Genomic DNA, 10,308 nt, shown 5'->3' on the forward strand with positions numbered 1-10,308 from the left:
TATAATTATAACTAACATATCATTATATGAGATTGGCAGTAAGAGGCAGAAGATAAATTATGCAAAGCCTTATAGGACATGGAAACAATCTTAGATTTTATTGTAAATCTTATGGAAGCCTTTGGAATTTTTAAAAAAATTTGGATACAATGTGTTTTACTCTGTGGTGTACAGTTCTATGGGTTTTGACAAAAGCATTGTATTTCTCAAATGCAAATTGTTCACAAAGTATGATACAGTTCTGTCATCTCAAATATTCCCTGATTCTGAATTTGTATTCAACTCAACTTCTGACATCCACTCATCTCTTCATCACTTCAAAAGTTTTCATTCTGCATCAGATAGTTCCATCTCCCTATCCCATATTAGCAACAGACCCTTCCAATATCAAAAATTTAGAATTGCCATAGCCCAAACAACCCTAAAGAGGCATATGGAAAGATCAAAAGTGATAGTGGAGGTATACATAGAAGATAGGATTTAACAAATGAACATGAATACTGAATCATTAAATTGATATCTCTTTTAGTCTCCAGGATGTTTGAGCTGCTAGAAGTAAAAACCTAAAAATGTGGAATTATAAACCATGTCAAACTCTGAAATATATTTGACAACTAATAGTGGTGCTTTGCTTTAAAATTTATAGTTTTTATATATATGTTATTTTTCACAAAAAAAGAAGGAAAAAAAGTTGATTGTTATGATAAAAAATATTTCAGCCTTATAGTCTCCTATATTCTGGAGCAGCTAGAAGGGAAAATATGAGAAGATCATATGGTAGCCCATGAGAAACTCTGGAATCTTTCCTACAACTACTTGTTGAAGAGTGCTTTGAAAACTATTGCTTTTTTATTTCTTTGCTTTGTATGTATTTTATACTATACAATAAAAAAAGTTTTTGTACTGCAATATGTCATATAAACGGAATCATACAATGTTATATTTTGGGTGTGATTTCATTTACTTAGAATAATGCATTTGAGATTCATCCATGTTGTGTGAATCAATGGTTCAATTCCTTTTTCTTGCTGAATAGTAATCCACTCAATGGAATCACTAATGTTTATCAAATTATTGTTTGAAGGTCATCTGGGGTATCCCCAGGTTTTGAAGATTAAGGATGGAAACTGCTAAGAATATTCCCATAAAGGTATTTTGTAAAACTAAGTTTTCAATTTTCTTGGATAGGGTTGAGATTGCTGGATCATATTATAAGTGCATATTTAACTTGATAAGAAACTGTCAAGTTTCCAAAGTTTCCATAGTTTTCCAAAGTAACTATAATATTTTGAATTCCCCACCAGCAAAGTATGAGAGCACCAGTTGCTCTGTATCCTTCCAAGAGCATGGTATTGTTTGCTTTTTAAAATTTTAACCATTTTAATAAGAACCTATTGGTATCTCATTGTGGTTTTAATTTGCTTTCAACATATCGATCTTCTTTTTTTTGCATGTTTGCTTTTTGGTCCATGGGCCAGGAATCAAACCTGAGTTTCCCACATGCCAGGAAAGCACCCTACCATTGAACCACCCATGCACTCTGATAATCTTTTAATTCTGATTTTCTATCTGCATATCTTCTTGAAATACTGTTAAAATTTTTTTTTCAGGTTTTATCAGGTTGTGTGCTTTCTTACTGCTGAATTTTGAGAGCTTGTTAAAGTATTTTTTAAGAAATGTGATTTCTATCTTCAAATTTACTGATTTATTTTTCTTAGCTGTATCACGTCTACAAGAATTCTTCTTTGACAGTATTATGTGTCTCATTTCTAGATTTACCTTTCTCTTGTTCTCTCTTTCTCTCACTCTCTCCCTTTTTACCTCTCCCTTTTCCTTTACCTATAAAAATTCTAACCCACATCCCCAATTTATTAACTGGTTTTGGGAAGATTCCTCCAGTTCCTTGCAAAGTGCACTTGCAATAAATCACCTTCACACTGACATGTTTCTCCTATGTAGTGGCAGGTCAGGTTGGCCTTTCTATGGAAAGTGCCTGCTTGCAGTTGCAATTAGCAATTTCAATGGGAGCCCCTATTGTACTGAGATGCAGCTCTGATCTGTGTACCATTGGCCCTGGAGGCTCCCTGGATCCCCCAACTGTGTGCCTAGCAGCTTTCCAGAGATTTCCCTGGGGGATTGAGGCTGGAGGCTCTGGGTGAGGCTTCTGCCATTGTCAGACACTAGGCACATTTGTATGATAGTGATTTTAAAGTTAAGACTCTCCCTGGGCTAGGTAAGTATATGATATTTTGTCTTCTGATCTGTATTGCTTTCAGTTTGTTAGTCTGTGCTGTGCTAACTTTCACTTTGTCAGTCTGCTCATGAGGAGGAGACTATTGAATTTGCCTGGGTTCTTAAATGCAGCCTCAGTGGGTTTGAGTCCCATCATCCGTGAACCCAGATTTGTGGCTCCCCATTGGTTTTGTATTTTGTATTTTTAATTGGAGAAGCCGTTTGGTATTGAGGAGCTCCTTGTTTACATGTTTTGTCTTCGTGGTTTTTCTTTGCTTTTAACTTGAAAAAAAATCCGCTGACTTTGAAAACCCCTGTGAATATTTTGTCCTTGTAATTTTTATTAGTATTGCCAAGTATGGAAAACTCTGAGGATATGCCAGCTATGTCTCCTTTGGGTTGTACCTTGAATAATTGGTCTAAATTTGGAGGAGACTCCCTTAAAAAAATAAATTAATTTTATCTTGTAATAATGCATGGCCATGGCATAAATTGGACAATGGTGAAATGTAGCCTAAGAATGAGACTTTAAATTCCAGTACCATCTTGCTAATTAGATTTGTTTTGTAAAAAAAAAATCACAAATGAGATGTTGCCTCATGTTCAACTTTTAAAAAATTATATAATGATCATGAAACTTTGAAAAAGTCCAAAGTTTTGTTAAAAAATTTTTAAAATTACTGTTTCAAAAAATGCATTGACTAAAGTGTTTTGTGTGTTTGACATTATTCTGACAAGTTTCATTTTGTTAGTAATTTATGTGTCGAGATATTTGAAGACAGTTTCCAAAATCATTTTGATAACTTAAGTATTAAGGATATAAAGAATGTGTTTTTATAAAAGGAAAAAGAAAGTAGTTTTGTCCTAAGATAAAATAAATGGCTGTTACAGAATGAGGAGAAAGTAGAACAAAACCTGAGTAGATACTGTAAATCACAAAAGGTTCACAGAAAAGGAAATTATGGTCAAAGTTGGGAAAAAATTTGATGGGTCTGTCTAAAAGATTTTTAAAAGGCTTGGTATCAAATAACATAGTGATGCATTTGTTTTTCTCTCTGTTAAAGTAACAAAGTTTTCTGGATTATTGGTCTGTTTTTAGTAAAAAAAGCTTTAAAAGCTCTTTTTATTTTAAATAATCAGCTTAAAGAAGCAGAAAGTTTGTGTTTTAGCAGAATAACTTATTGTACTTTATGTTGACATTATCATGTCCTTGGTTAAGAAAAAACTCACTTTGAAAAGACTGTCTTTTCCTTAACTTTAGTTAAATAAAGAATCAAATATTGTTTCAAACCTGACAACTTTTAACATTTTGCTTTCTCAGGGTCAAACCCTGAAGGATACCTTTTTCTCTTATTGGGAGGGTGGAGGTGTGGATGGGTCAGGAATCGAACTCAGGTCTCCCACATAGCGGACAAGCATTCTACCACTGAACCACCCATGTACCTCCTGAGGGATATCTTTTTATTCCAAACAGTTGCAAAGGATTTTTTCTTTCATCTAAAAAAAAAATGAAGTGGTAAGAATGGTTAAGTTCATTTGACATGTTTTTAAGTTGCATAAGAAATGTTTAGAAAATAATATAAAAATTAAGATATTCTCTAACATTATGTTAGTTACTGATCTACAAAATATTAAACAATAATATAGTGACACAAGTCATAGTTTTCTGTTTTCTGGTAAAGGTGTAAAAATAAAGTTTTGGAGCTTTGTTTTAACTAAAGTGTTTATACGTTTAAACCAGATTCCTAATACTATGCATGATGTTTCCTCATTGGTGTTATTGACTAGACCCATTTCTGTGGGCCCTAAACTATGTAAGTATCAGCCACACTACCCAGACATGCTCCAGAAATAGATGAGAACCTGCTGTTACTGAAAACACTTTACTACCAGGGACACCTGCTGAAAAGGACTCAGTAGCTTTAGCTCTTCAGTGAACTCTGCCTCCAGACTGGCTCCATTGCATAGTGCCAGAGGGTGCTATGGAAAAGGCCAGTGGAACCCTGAAACCCACTGTCCTATTTTCCAGAGGACCAACAATCCTGCGCTATGACAATTGTGGAAAAAAAATACCTCTTGGAGCTATGATTGCCAGAGTAATTGGCACTAAAGTCTGTGCCTCTGAGGGGACAGTATATGTAGTATTGGAAGCCACACCCACTGCAGCTTAAGCAAAAAACCTGTGCATTAATTACTATTAAGGACTGTACCTACATACCTAATAAATATAGTATCTTCTCTATACTAAATCATATGCAAAATTAACTCATTTCTAAGTAGGTGATGAACTTGCCTATGAGATACAGAATTGCTGTCTTAAGTACTTTATTTTGCTTGCCATATGTTTTTCTTATTGTTTCTATATTGCCTTTGTAAGTTTATGGCTAGAGCATCCCCCAAAATAATATGAAAATTTTCTTTGCCCATCATCAGCAGGAAATAACTGCAGAAGATAAGACCTTCACCCATTTTCCTATATGAGAATGCTCACAAAATGTCTTCTTAAGAATAAGAAGAGTAAAAATGCAAGGGGGGAATTGATAACTGGAAAATATCCTTGCTCTGGCTGAGCTTAGCAATGTATTCTTTATACATATTTCCCAGGACATTAACCAAACCTTCTCAGTTCTACTTACAGAAATAAGATTAACAGAATAGCATCAAGAACACCATGTGGCTCAGTGAATCAGTAACTTCCTCCTCAAAAGACAAAAGTTTGACATTCCCAAAGGTCAGCTAAGAAAAGCATCATGAAGACCCTGCACATAAGAGCTTACACATCAATACCCAAATCTAATCACTGAAGCTGGAACAACAAGACATACTTAAAACAACACAGATTGAGACATTTGCCTTTGCCTTCTCACAAAGATCCAACATCGTCACTGACCTGACAAGAATGAATCATATGAACATTACTTAGTTTTTTACTTCTCCCCCCTTTCCTTTACCTATAAAAACCCTAACCCACATACATCCCACTTTGAACTTATTATGGGAAGATTTCTTCAGTTCCTTGCAGTGTGCACTTGTAATAAATCACCTTCACACTGAATGACATGTTTTTCCTTTGTAGCCCTGGGTCAGGTGGGCCCTACTATGAAAAGTGCTGTGTTTGCAGTAGCATTTCCTGAACAGAAACCCACAAATTTTCCTCCTGGAAATTTTCAGCAGAGAAATCACATGATTTGGTTGATTTCTATTTTCAAAATTACACTGTACTAGAGGAGGGCAACTTGGATATAGGAATACCAATTAAATTAAGGGACTATTGCAGTGGTTAAGGTGCAAAATGATCATGGTTTGGGTTTAGCAGTATATTGTTTGCAAAATGTTGGCCTATTTAATAAATTGAGTTAAAATATTGCTTAGGATTATTAAATACAAGACAGTTAAATGTTGAGAGATGTCTGCAAAAAAATGATGACTTCAATTTTAGAACAATTGATTTGTAGCTCCTATTCATGGCAACAATTACCCAAGAGCTGTCTTAAACCACTCCTAATTAGTGAAAATAAAACCATGTTGTCTGCCCACTAATTATATTGTATCAATACTTCTCCAGCATCCCTCTAGGAGATTTCAATTCAGACTGTAAGTAAACACTTTACCAGGATTTTAGCCTCTTTCTGCCTCTCTGCAGTCATTTTCTGTGGTTAGTTTTTAACAATAAAATAAGTTTCCTTAATACATAGAGCACTATTCTGGTTTTTCTGCTTTTCTTGAGTAATCTTTAATGTAACTTGTATATTTCAAGCCATTTATGCCAATTTTTAATCTAAGTTTTTAGAAAATATTGGCATAAAGCTGTTCATAATAGTCTTTCATTATCGTTTCATAGCTAAAGGATCTGTAGTGATGCCATTTCTCTCATTTCTGGTGTAAGAGATTTTTGTCTTCTTTTTTTTCCCAAACAATCTTATTATATGTGGGTGTTCTAGTTTGCTAGCTGCCAGAATGCATCACATCAGAAACGGATTGGCTTTTAATAAAAGGGGGTTTATTTTGTTAGTTCTTCAGAGGAAAGGCAGCTAACTTTCCACTGAGGTTCTTTCTTAAGTGGGAAGGCACAGGATGGTCTCTGCCAGCCTTCTCTCCAGGTCCCTGGGTTCCAACAACTTTCCCTGGGGTGACTTCTTTCTGCATCTCTCAAGGCCTGGGCTGAGCTGCGAGTGCTGAGATGAGGAATGCCTAGCTGCTTAGGCTGTGCTATGTTGTGGTCTCTCATTTAAGCACCAGCCAATTAAGTCAAACGTCCTTCATTGCAGCAGGCACGCCTCCTAGCCGACTGAAGATGTAAATCAGCAACAGATGAGGTTCGAGTACCATTGGCTCATGTCCGCAGCAACAAAACTAGGTACGTTCAACTGGCCAAATTGACAACTGAATCTAACTACCGCAATAGGTTTACCAATTTTGTTGATTTTACTCAAAGAGCAAGTTTTCATTGTTTTATTGATGTTCTATTTTTCTAATTTTCATTGCATCTATTTCTTTTTTATTGAATTTTACTCTCATTTTCATTATTTTATTTGTTCTGCTTACTTTGGGTTTAATTTTCTATTCTCTCTAATAATTTTTTTTTACAGAGAAAGCTTAAGTCATTGATATGAGACTTTTCTTCTTTTCTAATAAAGACATTTATTGCTATAAATTTCATCTTAACTTTCTCTTTAATGGCATTCTACAAATTTTGATATGTTATGCTTTCATTTTTATTGAATTCTGAATACTTTATATTTTCATATTTGATTTCTTCTTTGCTTCATGGGTTATTTAGAGCTATGTTATTTCATTTCCAAATATGTGGACATTTTTCAAAGACTTTTTTTGTCATTGATTTTTCGCTTAATCCACTGTGGTTAGGGAACACAGTTTGTTTCATGTGAATTCTTTTAAATTCACTGAGTTTTTTTATGGCTCAATATATAACCTATCTTGCCAAACATACCATGTGTATTTGAGAAGGTGTATTCTACTTATTAGGTGTAATGCTATATAAACATCAATTAGGTCAAGTTGGCCTACAGTGTTATTCAAATCTTTTAATCCTTATTGATATTCTATCTACTCATTCCATCATTTGTAGAGAAAAGAATTTTGAAATCTCTAAGAATAATTGTGGATTTGTCTGTTTCTCCTTGCCCTAATACTGGTTGTTGCTTAATGTATTTCAAAACTCTGTTATTTGGTGCACAAAAGTTTATGACTATTAAGTCCCCTTGATGAATTGACTCTTTATTTCCATTAAAAGGTGATTCTCTTTTTCCTTGGTGTCATGGCCAGGTTCATGAGTCAACTTGGCCAGATGGTGGTGCCCATTTGTCTGGTCAGCCAAGTGCTGGCCTGTCTGTTGCTATGGGGACATTTCATGGACTTAAATAATGATTACATCAACTGAATCCACAGCTGATTGCATTTAATCAGCTAAGGGGAGTGTCTTCTGCAATGAGTGATGCTTAATCTAATCACTAGAAGGATTTTAAGGAGGATTCAGAGGAGAAAGTTCCTCTTCCTCCTTCAGCTGGCGAGCCTCTCCTGTGGAGTTTATCCAGAACCTTCATCGGAGTCATTAGCTTCACAGCCTGCCCTACAAATTTTGGACTCTCCCATTCCTATGGTTGTCCAGCCAACCTCTCTCAGTTCATTGAAGAACTTCATTAGAGTTACCAGTTTGTAGCCTGTCCTGCAGACCTGGGACTCTGCATTCCCATGGTTACATGAGACATTTTTATGAATTTTGTATCTATATTTCCTGTTGATTCTATTTCTCTAGAGAACCCAAGCTAATACACTTGATAATATTCTTTGCTCTGAAATCTTCTTCTTCAGAAGAAGATAATAATAAGCTATTATTATTATATTAAGATATAGCTTATTAAATATCTTAATAATATATTAATTAATATATTATTATATTAAGATATAGCTTATTAAAAGCTATTATCTTCAGAAGATGATAATAATATAACTACTCCAACTTCCCTTTGATTTCTCTTAGCATTGTTTATCTACTTCCATACTTCTACTTGAAATAATGTCTTTATATCTAAAGCATATTTCTTGAAATCAACAGGTAATTGGATCATGAATTTTCATACATTTTGACAATCTTTGCTATTTAATTGGAGTGTTTAGACCACTTACATTTAATGTGGTTACAGATATGTTTAGATTTTAGATTATCATTTTCCTATTGTTTTACATTGGTTCTAGTTGCTCTTAGTTTCCCTATTCCTCTTTTTTTCTGCCTTCTTTTAGATTAATTGAATAAGTTTTGTGCTTCCATTTTATTACCTTATCTATAACTTCTTACCTATAATTCTATTGTTTTAGGATTTTTAGTACATATTTTAAACTTAGCAAAGTGTGTTGTCTACTGATATATCAGTTTGTATGTAGCATAAAAATTCTACAACAGTATACTTCCTATCTGTGTTGGTTTGCTAAAGCTGTCAGAATGTAATATACTGAAATTGAATGGCTTTAAAAAAGGAATTTATTAAGCTACAAGTTTATAGTTCTAAGGCTAGAAAAATGTCTGAACTAAGACATTCAGAGACCTTTACTCAAGAAAGGTCGATGCATCCGCAATACCTCTGTTAGCTGAGAGGACACATGGTGACATATGCTAGCTTTCTCTCCAGGATTCTCCTTTCAAAAGACTTCTCTGGGGTGGATTTTCTTTCTTCATCTCCAAATATCTCTGGCTGTGTAAGCACTGAAGCTTTTTCCAAAATGGTTCCCTCTTAAAGGACTCCTTTTTGAGAATGGTTCCCTCTTAAAGGACTCCAGTTAGTGACTCTCCATGGAAACCACCTATTCAACAAGTCCCACCCTCAATGGGGCGGGTCACATCTCCATGGAAACAACTTAATCAAAAAGACTCCATCCAGCAATAATGAATTAGGATTAAAGAACATGGCTTTTCTGGGGTACACAACAGTTTCAAACTGGCACATCATTTTTTATGATATTACTGTAACACATTTTATTTGCATATATGTAGAAGCACACACAATATTTTTTATTTACACAAAACTTTAAAAATGAGATTTAAATAATAAGAAAAAAAACATATATTTGCCAATGTAGCTAACATATCTTGTATTCTTCTTTTCTTTGTATAGACCCATGTTTCTATCTGGTATCATTTGCCTTCTCCCCGAATGACTTCCTTCAACATTTTTTGTACTGCCAGTCTATCTATGTGGTGAATAACTCCAGCTGTTGTAAATCTCAAAAGTCTTTATTTTATCTTCCTTTTTTAAAGATATATATTTTTTGGATATAGAATTGTAGGTTGATAGTTTTGTCTTTAGGTGCTTTAAAGTTGATACTCTACTGTTATTTCATTCTTATTATTTCTGACATATTGTTTTTGATGTCAGTACCATCTTTGTTCCTTTCTATGTAATTTTTTTTTTACCCTTTGGTCCATTTTCAGATTTTCTTTTTATCATTAGTTTTGAGCAACTTGACTATGATGTCCCCTGATGTATTTTCTTTGCTTATTTCTACTTATTGTCCATCTTGTGTCATTGGTTTCTGGGTTTACACTATTTTTAAATTATTTTCTCTGTTCCTTCTCTTTCAGGAACTTCTTTTGGGACTCCAATTACATGCATAATATGTCACTTGAGGTTGTTCTCAGGTTACTTGTGTTTTTCCTTTTTTCTTTCTTTTTTTTTTTTGCTGTGCTTTTCATTTGGATATGCTATAATCTGATCTAGTATATTTTTCATCTTAGACAATTTAGTTTTTATCTTTAGAAGTTTTATTTTGGGTCTTTTTTATATCTCTTAAATCTCTACTTAAGTTGTTGAACATATGGAATACATTTACAATGGCTATTATAATGTCCTTGGCTGATAATTCTAATATCTTTGTAATTCTGGATCAGTTCCAAATGACTGATTTTTCTCCCTATTATGGGTCATATTTTTCTGTTACATGGTCTGGTAATCTTTTAGTGGATGTCAAACATTGCAAATTTTACTTCAAATTCCTATAAATATTCTTGAGCTTTGTTCTGGGAGGCAGTTATTTGCTAATAGTTTGATACTTTTGGGTCTT

The sequence above is a fragment of the Tamandua tetradactyla genome, chromosome 1, assembly GCF_023851605.1.
Source record: "Tamandua tetradactyla isolate mTamTet1 chromosome 1, mTamTet1.pri, whole genome shotgun sequence".
NCBI classification, from domain to species: domain Eukaryota; kingdom Metazoa; phylum Chordata; class Mammalia; order Pilosa; family Myrmecophagidae; genus Tamandua; species Tamandua tetradactyla.